The sequence below is a fragment of the Antennarius striatus genome, chromosome 21 (assembly GCF_040054535.1).
Source record: "Antennarius striatus isolate MH-2024 chromosome 21, ASM4005453v1, whole genome shotgun sequence".
In the NCBI taxonomy this organism is placed as follows: Eukaryota; Metazoa; Chordata; class Actinopteri; order Lophiiformes; family Antennariidae; genus Antennarius; species Antennarius striatus.
This window is the reverse complement of record NC_090796.1, coordinates 5,935,506-5,945,876: the sequence shown is the minus strand read 5'-3', so window position 1 is coordinate 5,945,876 and position 10,371 is coordinate 5,935,506. Positions and strand designations below refer to the sequence as shown.

The 10,371-nt window shown below is 41.2% G+C and overlaps 1 long non-coding RNA gene across 1 annotated transcript; it reads right to left on the bottom strand.

The window, feature by feature from the left end:
• Positions 1 to 1,040: 1,040 nt before the first annotated feature.
• Positions 1,041 to 6,196, bottom strand: LOC137587972 (uncharacterized). The gene is made up of 4 exons (XR_011033994.1): positions 6,074 to 6,196; positions 5,557 to 5,602; positions 5,359 to 5,439; positions 1,041 to 1,313 (listed from the first exon to the last, which is right to left on the bottom strand). It is a non-coding gene; the product is annotated as an uncharacterized lncRNA (long non-coding RNA).
• Positions 6,197 to 10,371: the final 4,175 nt, after the last annotated feature.

The window sequence follows — 10,371 nt, the reverse complement described above, 5'->3', positions numbered from 1 at the left end:
TAGATATCAGCCCCATTTATGGACTCTGAGAATAAAATGTTTGTTTTAAAGAAAAAGTTTGTCTCTTAATGTTAAAAAAAAGTTCACAGCCAAATATTCTGGCCCAAGACCCATCCTCCCACTCAATTTCAGGGAAATCCATTTGGTAGTTTTTTACCTTATCCTGCTGGGAACCAACAAACAAATGGACATGATTAGAAAACAACCCTCTTCGGTGGAGGTAACCAACAAACAGCTCCTGTGTAAACAACCTCCCTGGAGTAGGTAACTAATGAAAGACATACAGTATTTTTCCTCAGGAGTTGTTTTTTCATCTGTAAACGAGTAAAAAAACAGATTTTATCAACAACATCAGTATTCGACTGATTGAAACATCTGATGTGAGCGTGTTGACCAAAGATAGACAAAGATTTGTGTTTAGTTAAACCAACAAAGACAAATGCAAAGAAAGAAAAAAGATTTTTCAAAACAGACAAGAGAGGCGAATGAAATAAAAAGGACTGCATGCGTGGCTCTTTGGTTTTAGGGTGGTTGGATTGCAGGCTGAGCCAAACTTTATCCGCCTCTCTGTACCCACAGTCTGCTGCATCTGCCAGCAGATCCCAGAGGAGATGCCACACACACACACACACACACACACACACACACACACACACACACACACACACACACACACACACACACACACACACACCGAGTCCTCCGCACTGCATGCACACACATGCTCCTACAAGCCTCCAAACACACACACACACACACGCACGCACGCACGCACGCACGCACACACACACACACACACACACACCCACACACACACACACTGAAGTGCTCTAGAAATAAGAGCTGAAGGGCAGGGCAGACTCCATTATGCTTTCTCAGCAGATCTTTTATTTTTGCACCTCGGCAGCAGCACAGGCATCATAACTTACTTTGAAGGAATAACATTTCATTTCCCACTTTGAAAATTAGAACGTCTGAATGTACTTATGTACTGGATGTTTGTAAGTGGACCCCTGCGTGGTCAGGCTGTGTGGGTTTAAGAGTGAATGGAAGCAACTATAAACAGAAGGTTTATCACCGACGGGCAAAAAGCTGGTCAGGGACAAACAGTTTACAGAAGAAATTTGCAAACAGATCACAGATATAGAACATCAACCTCTATATAAGGCAACCCCCATGTTGTTCTTTCTTTCCTTCCTCCCATTTGTCCTTCTCTTCTCGCCCTCCTCCAATCCCTCTCTTCCCCTTGGCTCGGGGTGAGGAATGTTACCCAGCGGTGGTTGGGCACTGGGCCACGCAGAGACAGGCAATCACTGCAGAGGAGGAAGAGGATGAGGAGAAGAAGGGAAATGAGGCAGGAGAAGAAGAACAAAAGAGCAGAGAAAAGAGAGTTTGGACGGATGAACGGTTCATGAAAGAAAATCAGAAGTCTTCATCGCAGTGGTGCCTCTTCACAGGAGAGTGTGGTGGAGAATGGGCCATGAACAAAAGACAAACTACAAAAACAATGAAGTCCTGATTCCATGATCATGATGGGTTAACCCTACACCCCCACACCCACCCCACCCATTTTTCTTTACCACTTTTATGTACATTAAATCTATAACTGATACTTTCATCATGTCAGATTTATTTATTATGTGTTATGTTGTGATGTCCAACAGAGAAACAACCAACTCTGCAATCCCGCTACAGTTTGTGTGAAAATGATCAGTGGGTTTACATGTTGTACAGTTCTAGTCTGATATAATGTGTCAACAGCTGGATTCAGGTTTCTGTAAGTATGGACTTCATGCTTTTTAGTTGTATTTCTCTCATACAGGAACACGTCGTGCTTTAATGAACACCAACAAATAAAATAAAACCCGGCTCTTAAACCTCTTCATAGTGAAACCAAAATGTCAAGCAGCAGACACACACATTCACGCTGTCGTCCATGCTGCTGCATTCACTCACAGTGATATTTCAGTGCTGCTAAACAAAACACAAGTGACATCATTCTGACACAGCAAGCGACACACACTGCCTTCCATCAGCATCCACTTGTTGACAAATGTGTCAAACCTCAGTGGGCCGTGTGTGTGTGTGTGTGTGTGTGTGTGTGTGTGTGTGTGTGTGTGTGTGTGTGTGTGTGTGTGTGTGTGTGTGTGTGTGTGTGTGTGTGTGTGTGAATGAAGCCAGAACACATGGGTCAGTCTTCCAGGTCAATCATCCATGTGCAACATACACAGAGGTCAGACATTGACATTCCTCACAGTGCAAACACACACACACACACACACACACACACACACACACACACACACACACACACACACACACACACACACACACACACACACACACACACACACACACACACACACACACACACACACACACGTCCTGACCTCTCTTCTATAGGAGCCTTGGACTCGACCGTCTGATGGATCAACTAAACAAACACAGGTAACAGTTTATTTAAGAGTAGATGCACACACTTTGAAGAGGGAATCTATAATCTCAGCCACAGCACAGAAGCAGCACTGCTCTGCCACATACCTCCACACTGTAAATAGCTCTTTAGAAATCCTGTGTGCATCCATAGATCACTCAGTCTCAGATCTCAGGTCTCCCAGTTGACCTGAAAGGTGACGTGGTCGAGGTCACAGACTGAGACATGGACATGGTGGTGTGTGTGTGTGTGTGTGTGTGTGTGTGTGTGTGTGTGTGTGTGTGTGTGTGTGTGTGTGTGTGTAATATTGCACAGAAAATACATTTGACAAACTGTGCAGCTTTAGTCTGACAGCAACTATAGATTACTTAAACTATTAATCTCAATTCCTCCTTCTTAAAATTCCCAAAGTATGTAAAAGCATCTCGATACTCATGAGAGATGTGTACATACAATTATGTGAGAAAACATCAAAAAGTTTTTGAGTCCTGTCAGGGAAACCCTCAGGGTGTCCCTCTCACTAAATTCAGTTTGTTAGAAAAACACAAATACTGAAAGTTCCTAAACAGCAAAAGGCATAAAGTGAAACTATGCAAATGTATTCGGCTTTGTTCATTTTTGCATAGCAAGAAATAAGATCTGTTTTTTACACTCAACCTTGAGTGGCCCAGCTTCTCCCTGCGCTGCGGTCAGCTAGAGGAAAGAGCTCTCCGGGTGTGTCGGTGCATCGTGACGTCGTGTTCGTGAGCCTCCAGCATTAACGGGCGTATCCAGTCTGCCAATAACATTACCATTAAACAGAGAAGCTGTGGTACCTCAGTTCATAAAACGTTCTGCGTGATTAAGATTTATTTAAAAGTAAAATATGATCTTTACTACTTGTCTCGCAGGAAAGAGGTACGTTTAGGGTTGGGGCTTTAAACTGTGTTCATGTTGAAGTCTTGAGATTTACCTAAAGGGTCAGATGAGGGCAGATTTAGACTATGTAGTCACTATCTTCGAAGGAGAGTGATGGTGGTCACTAAACAGGACAGGGAACATGACTGTTGCTGCTAGAGCCTGAGTATTTATTTGTGAACACTGGGTTGTGTGTGTGCATGCGCCCGTCTTTGTAAGTTTTCCTGTTTTAGCCTTGCATGGACCTTAAGTACTGTCTTACAATAGCCCATTGTCTCGTCTCAACTCCACTCTTCCTGTCAGGCCAGAATTCACGGAAATAAGGACACAGGGCAAACAAACAGCAGCGGCTACAGCTCTCCATCGGCCGTCGGGCCCACCAGGAGGAACCCCACATCGGCTCTGGGAGTGGGTGGTAGCGGTTCTACCAGGAAGCTAATCAGCATCACATCCCAGTTTGACAAATGCAAGATAGGTACATCTAAAGTGTGTGCATTGCTCTGCTTGGGATTGTGGAGTGGTTGGAGCGACGGGGTCAGGACCAGCAGGAGGAGACGGCCGATGGGTGGAGTTTGGTGTACAAAGAGCTAAACCAAAACTGGTGGGGATTTTCCAACAGATAGTTTGGTTTACATTATATCAAAAATAATGTGATTGCTCTAACAGCATGTTGGTTTTTTGGTGGGGAAAATAAATTATTCACATTTTTTGGTTTGGTTGCATAGCTGAAATATGACCACTTTTTTTTTCAGCAGCTTAGATTCAAATAGTGAATATCCCTTGTTTTTCTTTGTATAATTCTCAAAGATAAATTCCACAATGTGTTGTAAGTGTTTGTGTGTTCAAACATCACAGTTGGACCTGAAAACAGCACACAGTTCCCTGGTAACACCAGGTGCGCGACGGTTTGTCTGCTTGTACCATCCGATCTTGTTAACATCATCAGGATTCGAACCTAGAACCAAATTGCTGTGAGGCGACAGCACCACCCGCTGCACCACTATGCTGCCCCTGAAAAACTGAAAATACAAATGACATTTTGGGGAATTAGCTTGTTTATATACTGTACTAACATTAACATACCAACAGTGTCCAGTTAGCTTAGCATGAAGCCTGAAAAATAGAGTATGTAGGTAGACTGTAAATTTTTTTATAAAAAAGTGTGTAAAAAAGTGATAATCTGAGTTTTAAGGGGGGTTCTCTATCTGATTATTTGTTGTATCATTTATTTAAGTACTGTCTTAGAGTCTCTCTCTGACTTTTTTTTATGAATTAATCAAATAATCTTGATGAATAAATTAGTTTTAGGCGTGCTGTTGGCTTTTAATTTACTTTATTTTGGTTGCCTCTCTCAGGTCTAATGAAAAGCTTTAATTATAGCCTCTAGCTTCACATTAGTTTAACAGACATGTGAATGACATTGATCTTCTCATCTCTGTCAAACAAAGTGCATCAATGAGTATTGAATATTTCCAAAATGTTTAACCTCTATTTTAACCCTGAACCACTTACACATGCGTTTTAACGGTGAGTTACTGAAGGGCTTCTGTTTGGAGTGAGATTAGATGTTCAGGCATTACTCTCCAGTGCTTATGTTAGTTTTCAATCTCATGCAATTTATCAGCGACCCAGTTGTTATCAGGCGAGCCAGGCTGCAGCCCAATCTGAGTGCCTTTATGTCAACATTAGCTCTATGGTTTACCACCACATGTACCATATTCATCTGCTGTTAGTCCGGAGGTATGGATCCATGTATTTGTGTTTGTGTTATAACTATTATTACTAAGATAGTAATGAAAAATCTGATTGGATAATATGAATATAGTTTGGTGTAACTAACTATATCTATGTTTTCCACGCAAAAACATAATTTCATGCCTTGAACAAAACTGAAAGTCTGGTTTCTATTTTGAAGGCAAAATTGCAGAAAGTACTGGTTATGGTTGAAATGGTTCAAATGGGAGACATGTACTCATGTGTGAATTTATAGCATATATTTATATATATATATACCAAACAGTACTCACATCCTCATGAGCACACATGGACCAAACATGCTGCCAAATCCACAGACAGGCTGGAGAGCAGCGATTGGTACAGGAAACACACTTGATGGAAACAAGACATTTGGGATTTTTTCAGTAAAATAGTAAAACAGTCCCTCCTGAACACATAAATCAACTAAAATCCTGGAGAAGACAGGGTGGGAGAGAGAAAGCCAGCACCTGTGTCCACTGCAGACTCCCTAGACAGACATTTGGTTCCAGACTCCTGAAAAACACAGTAGCTGCTGTTATTCTAGGAATCAAATTAGTGGACGGGCCACTGAAGGTTAGAGGGGCCTAATTTAAACCAGTCTCGTCTCAAGGGAACAGATCCTGCAGCAGAAACCAAATTTACTAACTGGTACTCAATCCTTGTTCTAATTCTCGAAGCTGCAATATATATTTCTGTCTTTACCAATGAGGAAAGAGTCAGATTTAACTTTGGTTAATCTCATTGTGCAATTTAATGTTATGCAGAATGGTCAGATAACCCCGATTTAGCTTAACTTACATATCAAGAAAAGGCAACATAATAAAGCTCACCAAAAGCACAACTACTTCATTAAATACACACACTTTACACAGCTTCCTCATGGGGTTAAAGGTTTGCAAGGAAATCTTTTTCCAATCGCTTGTAATGTCAAATGGCTGTTGTTCATTGACTGAAAATGTGTCTAGTCTTGAATGAATGCATTACCTGTCACAGCTGGCTCGGCAGTCATTTCTTATAAAGTTTCTCTTTTTTTGTATAGTTTCCTTCAGTAATTGGTTTCATTTCTTGGGCCGGTGCTGTTGGAAATGAATGTAACATGACTGACAGGCATTTGCTTGTAATTTCCTGTAAAGACATCTCCACGTTCTGCCTGTGAAACACTCCACCTACTCCTCACTTCAGTCTCTGCTTCCCTCATTTTATCTTCCACAAACCCATCCTCATCCATTGTCATCTTGTTGGTTGTCAGCCCCACCTACAAGCCACAACCCTTCCTGTTCCTTCTCCTGTCATCTTCTTTTCAAATAATCGTGACACATTGTTCCCTGTCTCGCAGTTAATACAAAGATGGTGGCAGGTTCAGCACTGAGTAGCATTTGTTTCTTCTATTTGTCTTTATGTCAGCAAGCATGCATTCTAATAGTTGACAATTATTCATCCATCCATCCATTTTCTTGTACACGAGACGATTGTGATCGTCTTGTCTGCAGCTGCTTATCTGTCTTGCAGGTCACAGTTTTGTTGGAGCCTATCTCTGCTGGCGATGGGCAAAGACCCCGGTTGATGCCTGTTCATCGCAGGGTCATATAAAAAACAAGCAAACAAACAAGCTCACACTTATTCATAAAGACAGTTTGGTGAGACCAATTCACGTAAGCTGCATGTTTTTGGAGGTAGGAGGAAACCAAAAAACCTGGAGAGAACCCACGCAGAAGACCCTGGAAAGACTGTATATCCATTCTTACCGGGGAGAATTTGGACAATTTTCCATCCCCATCAATTTTGAATATGTGTGATTAAAATTTACGAAAACGCTCACATTACAGGATCACAGTAGCCCATGAGAGAGACATCCATGGAGCAGCTGATGGATGAATGGATGGATGGGTGTACAGTTCCTTGACTTGCCTCAACACGATGCTTTTGGAACAAGAATCCTGCTATTTGTCTTCATTGTGTGCTAAAGTATCAGAGCTAAAGCTACGTATCCGCGTCAACATCCTTTACTCGCCAAATTACAAAAGTATGTCACTGTTCAGAGGACGATTTTCAAGACCACACTTCCCTCTCCTCCTGCTGTCTATTTATTTTATAAATAACCAGGACAAATGATTCTGCTTTGATTGCTCAAGGATTTGAGGAAAACATTTCTCCTTGTTTCTGACCAATGGGCTGTGAGTCACACCAGCAGCTACATCACACAACACGTTATTTGCATACTCCATCTGACAAGTTCAGGGCTGAATGTCATCTCCTCCAGCCAAGCCCTGGAAGAACTCACTGAGGCATCAAGCCACACACACACACACACACACACACACACACACACACACACACACACACACACACACACACACACACACACACACACACACACACACACACACACACACACACACACACACACACACACACACACACACACACACACACACACACACACACACACCAGCTAAGGCCAAAGAAGCAGCTCAAAGGCTAAAGTGGAACCTCAAAGTGATGCTTGTTGCCAATCGCCTCCCTATGATGCAGCTGTTTTATAAAGGTTAGAGGGGGTTAAATATTTTACGGGAAAGAAAACAAGGTCCACACTCTTTACAGATTATAGAATCTGCTGTATTCAGTCATTTAAACTGTTTTGCTTCATCTGGATATTGCAAATGGTTGATAAATAACATATGTGCCCATAAACCTAATGCAGAAATGAGATGGAATTATTTTCCATCCAGCTTTTTGTGATGTATGTGTTTACTTATGTGTGCAGTACTATGATTTGAAAAGAAAGAAACAGATCACAGCATGTGTCACCAGCAGGTTACACACAAGGAGTCTTCAGGGTATGAAATGAAACGCATCTTTTTCTGTCAGTACAATCACCGGTTGTGGATGTAGCTGAGCTTAGTGGTGTTTCTTGGACAACACACATAATGAATGAAGACTTTTGAGATAATAAAATAAACAGTGAGTTAAAAGAAGCAAAGAAAAGAGACTGTGTGGTAAAAAGAAAAAAAAACATGTTGAATTTATTATAATTTGCCACTGCGACTCTGCAGATCACACAAAGAAACTGTGTGAACCTAAACCAGAAGAATACTTAGAATGTTGTTGATTTTATCTCGCCGCAAAACAAAATACGGACTCCCGCTACAAACACGAGGCACAAACACACTCTTACATGCATCCTTGTCTTCAAAAAGATCATTAAACTGAAAAAATCTTTTTCAAACAACTCAACCATATCGCTCATGCCAAATTGGGAGTGTTTAGCCACAGAGTCAGTTAAGTGTGACCCAGCCTGCTCAAGTGTTTGGTTTCCCCGTGTGTGTTCATCAGAGGAGAGTGACGACAGTTCCTGACAGAAAATCAGTGTCTGACAAGCAAGAAATGAACTTGACAACTCTATGGTCAAAGTGGTTGCAATAGAAGGTACATAAATTCAAGTATACTGGTGGCAATGTGTCAAAATTCACATATCACTATGTGTCAAGTGAGATATGCGCAAACCGTGAGAGAGTTGGAAGAAGAAAGTAGCAAAGAAAACAAAAAAACAGAGGGAGGGATTGTGAAAAAAACACTCGACTTGTAATCTTTCCTCCCTTCTGGGAACAAGAACTGAACAAGATCCAAAAACTTGTGGGTTTTTTTGTTTGAACAAATAGCTGACAGCCCTCAGAACAGAGGTTGTTTATCTTGGGAAGGAGCAAGGGGGATGAGAGAAGAGGGGTAAATCAGGAAGACGGAGATGGACAGGAGGATTTTCGATTGTGCAAAAGAACTGAAAGTGTGATAGGAGAGAGATGCTTGGGAACTGAGCTGTTAAAAAAAAGTCCTATAAAAGCATGAAGCAGAGCGGCCTGGAAAGCAAGACATGCAACAGATGCAGATTTAATGCAGGAACAAATCCATTGTGATGTCAGGGCTCACACATGAATTACAGTGTGGCTTATAGGAGGAGAGTGGACACGCAGTGGGATACGTACGACATGAGAACACTATACGTACGAGTGGACTATCGAAAAGAGCTGAAATCCTTGCAGATAACATATCAACTAAGATAACACTGATAAAGTATTCAAAAGAAATGAATTACATATATCGCACATAATTCAACAAAATAGTCAAGCCAAAGTGAAAATAAACAGTACATTACGGTAATAACAGGACGGTGTGTCAACACTTGAAATACAGACAAGACAACCCTGAAAGCATTTCTTTGTCACTGTAATGACTCAGGTATCCAAATGTATTCTAGGCACAAGGTCAGATTGAGCTAATCATTAAGTTAAGGTCAAAAGGGTACAAGGAAACATCTGAAAAATCTACAATAAGTAAAAGATGTTGTGGAATAACTTGCAATGTTGGATACCAGTGGTTTGTAGGCTACACTGGTTTCTGCTGCCAAAGAGATTAAAACACTCCCTACAGATGAAAGAAACTGCAGAGCCGTGTGTTTAATCAGTATGACTATGATTTCACATTACACAGCTATGTTTCCATTATTAACACAATATACTGATAAGAGTATCTCACGTGTATGACTAATAGTTCTATTTCAACCATCAGAATACTCCGTGAGAACGGAACCTTTCCTCCTCTACTGGCAGCTCTCTCCCTGTAATCTTAAAATAATATTGAAGGAAGTATAATTTAATTCTTAAATAAAAAGCCTGGATCATGTTGCGACACATCCTGGAACGGTTGTTTTTATTTAAAAAAATATTCACAAAGGATTAAAAAGGAGTAAACTGTTTATTTGTCATGAATTATTTTCTATTCTTGTGGTACTCCAGTGAGGATTTACAGCTGCACAACAGGACTGTATATGGGACTGGCTCATTTTGTATGTTTATTCCAATGAAGCAACACATCACTCAGTACTTTGGCGTGTCTGAACAGTGCTTTTTAATAGCTTTTTGGACAGTAGGGGAGGTTGTCTGCTGACACAGAGAGATGGGCTCAACCAGGATTTGGCTCTACAAATACTGTATTTATTAGCTCAGAGCCACTTTTAGGAGCAAATATAAAATGTCACCAGCTTTATTCCTTCACCAGGACATTATATCTTTCTAGTGTGGCAGCTGTTTCTATTCCAGGGTATTAGCTAGTCATTATCATGACTGATAGCTTGTAGAACAAAACCTTATTTAAAGTACTGCGAGAAAAAGCCCTTCCTTTCTGACGGAATTTATTTTCCAGCGGTGCCAAAAGGCCCTGGGCATTTGGTCAACAAACATAATTCATGAATGTCACCTTGTGAATCCACACAACATGGTGTGAGGCCT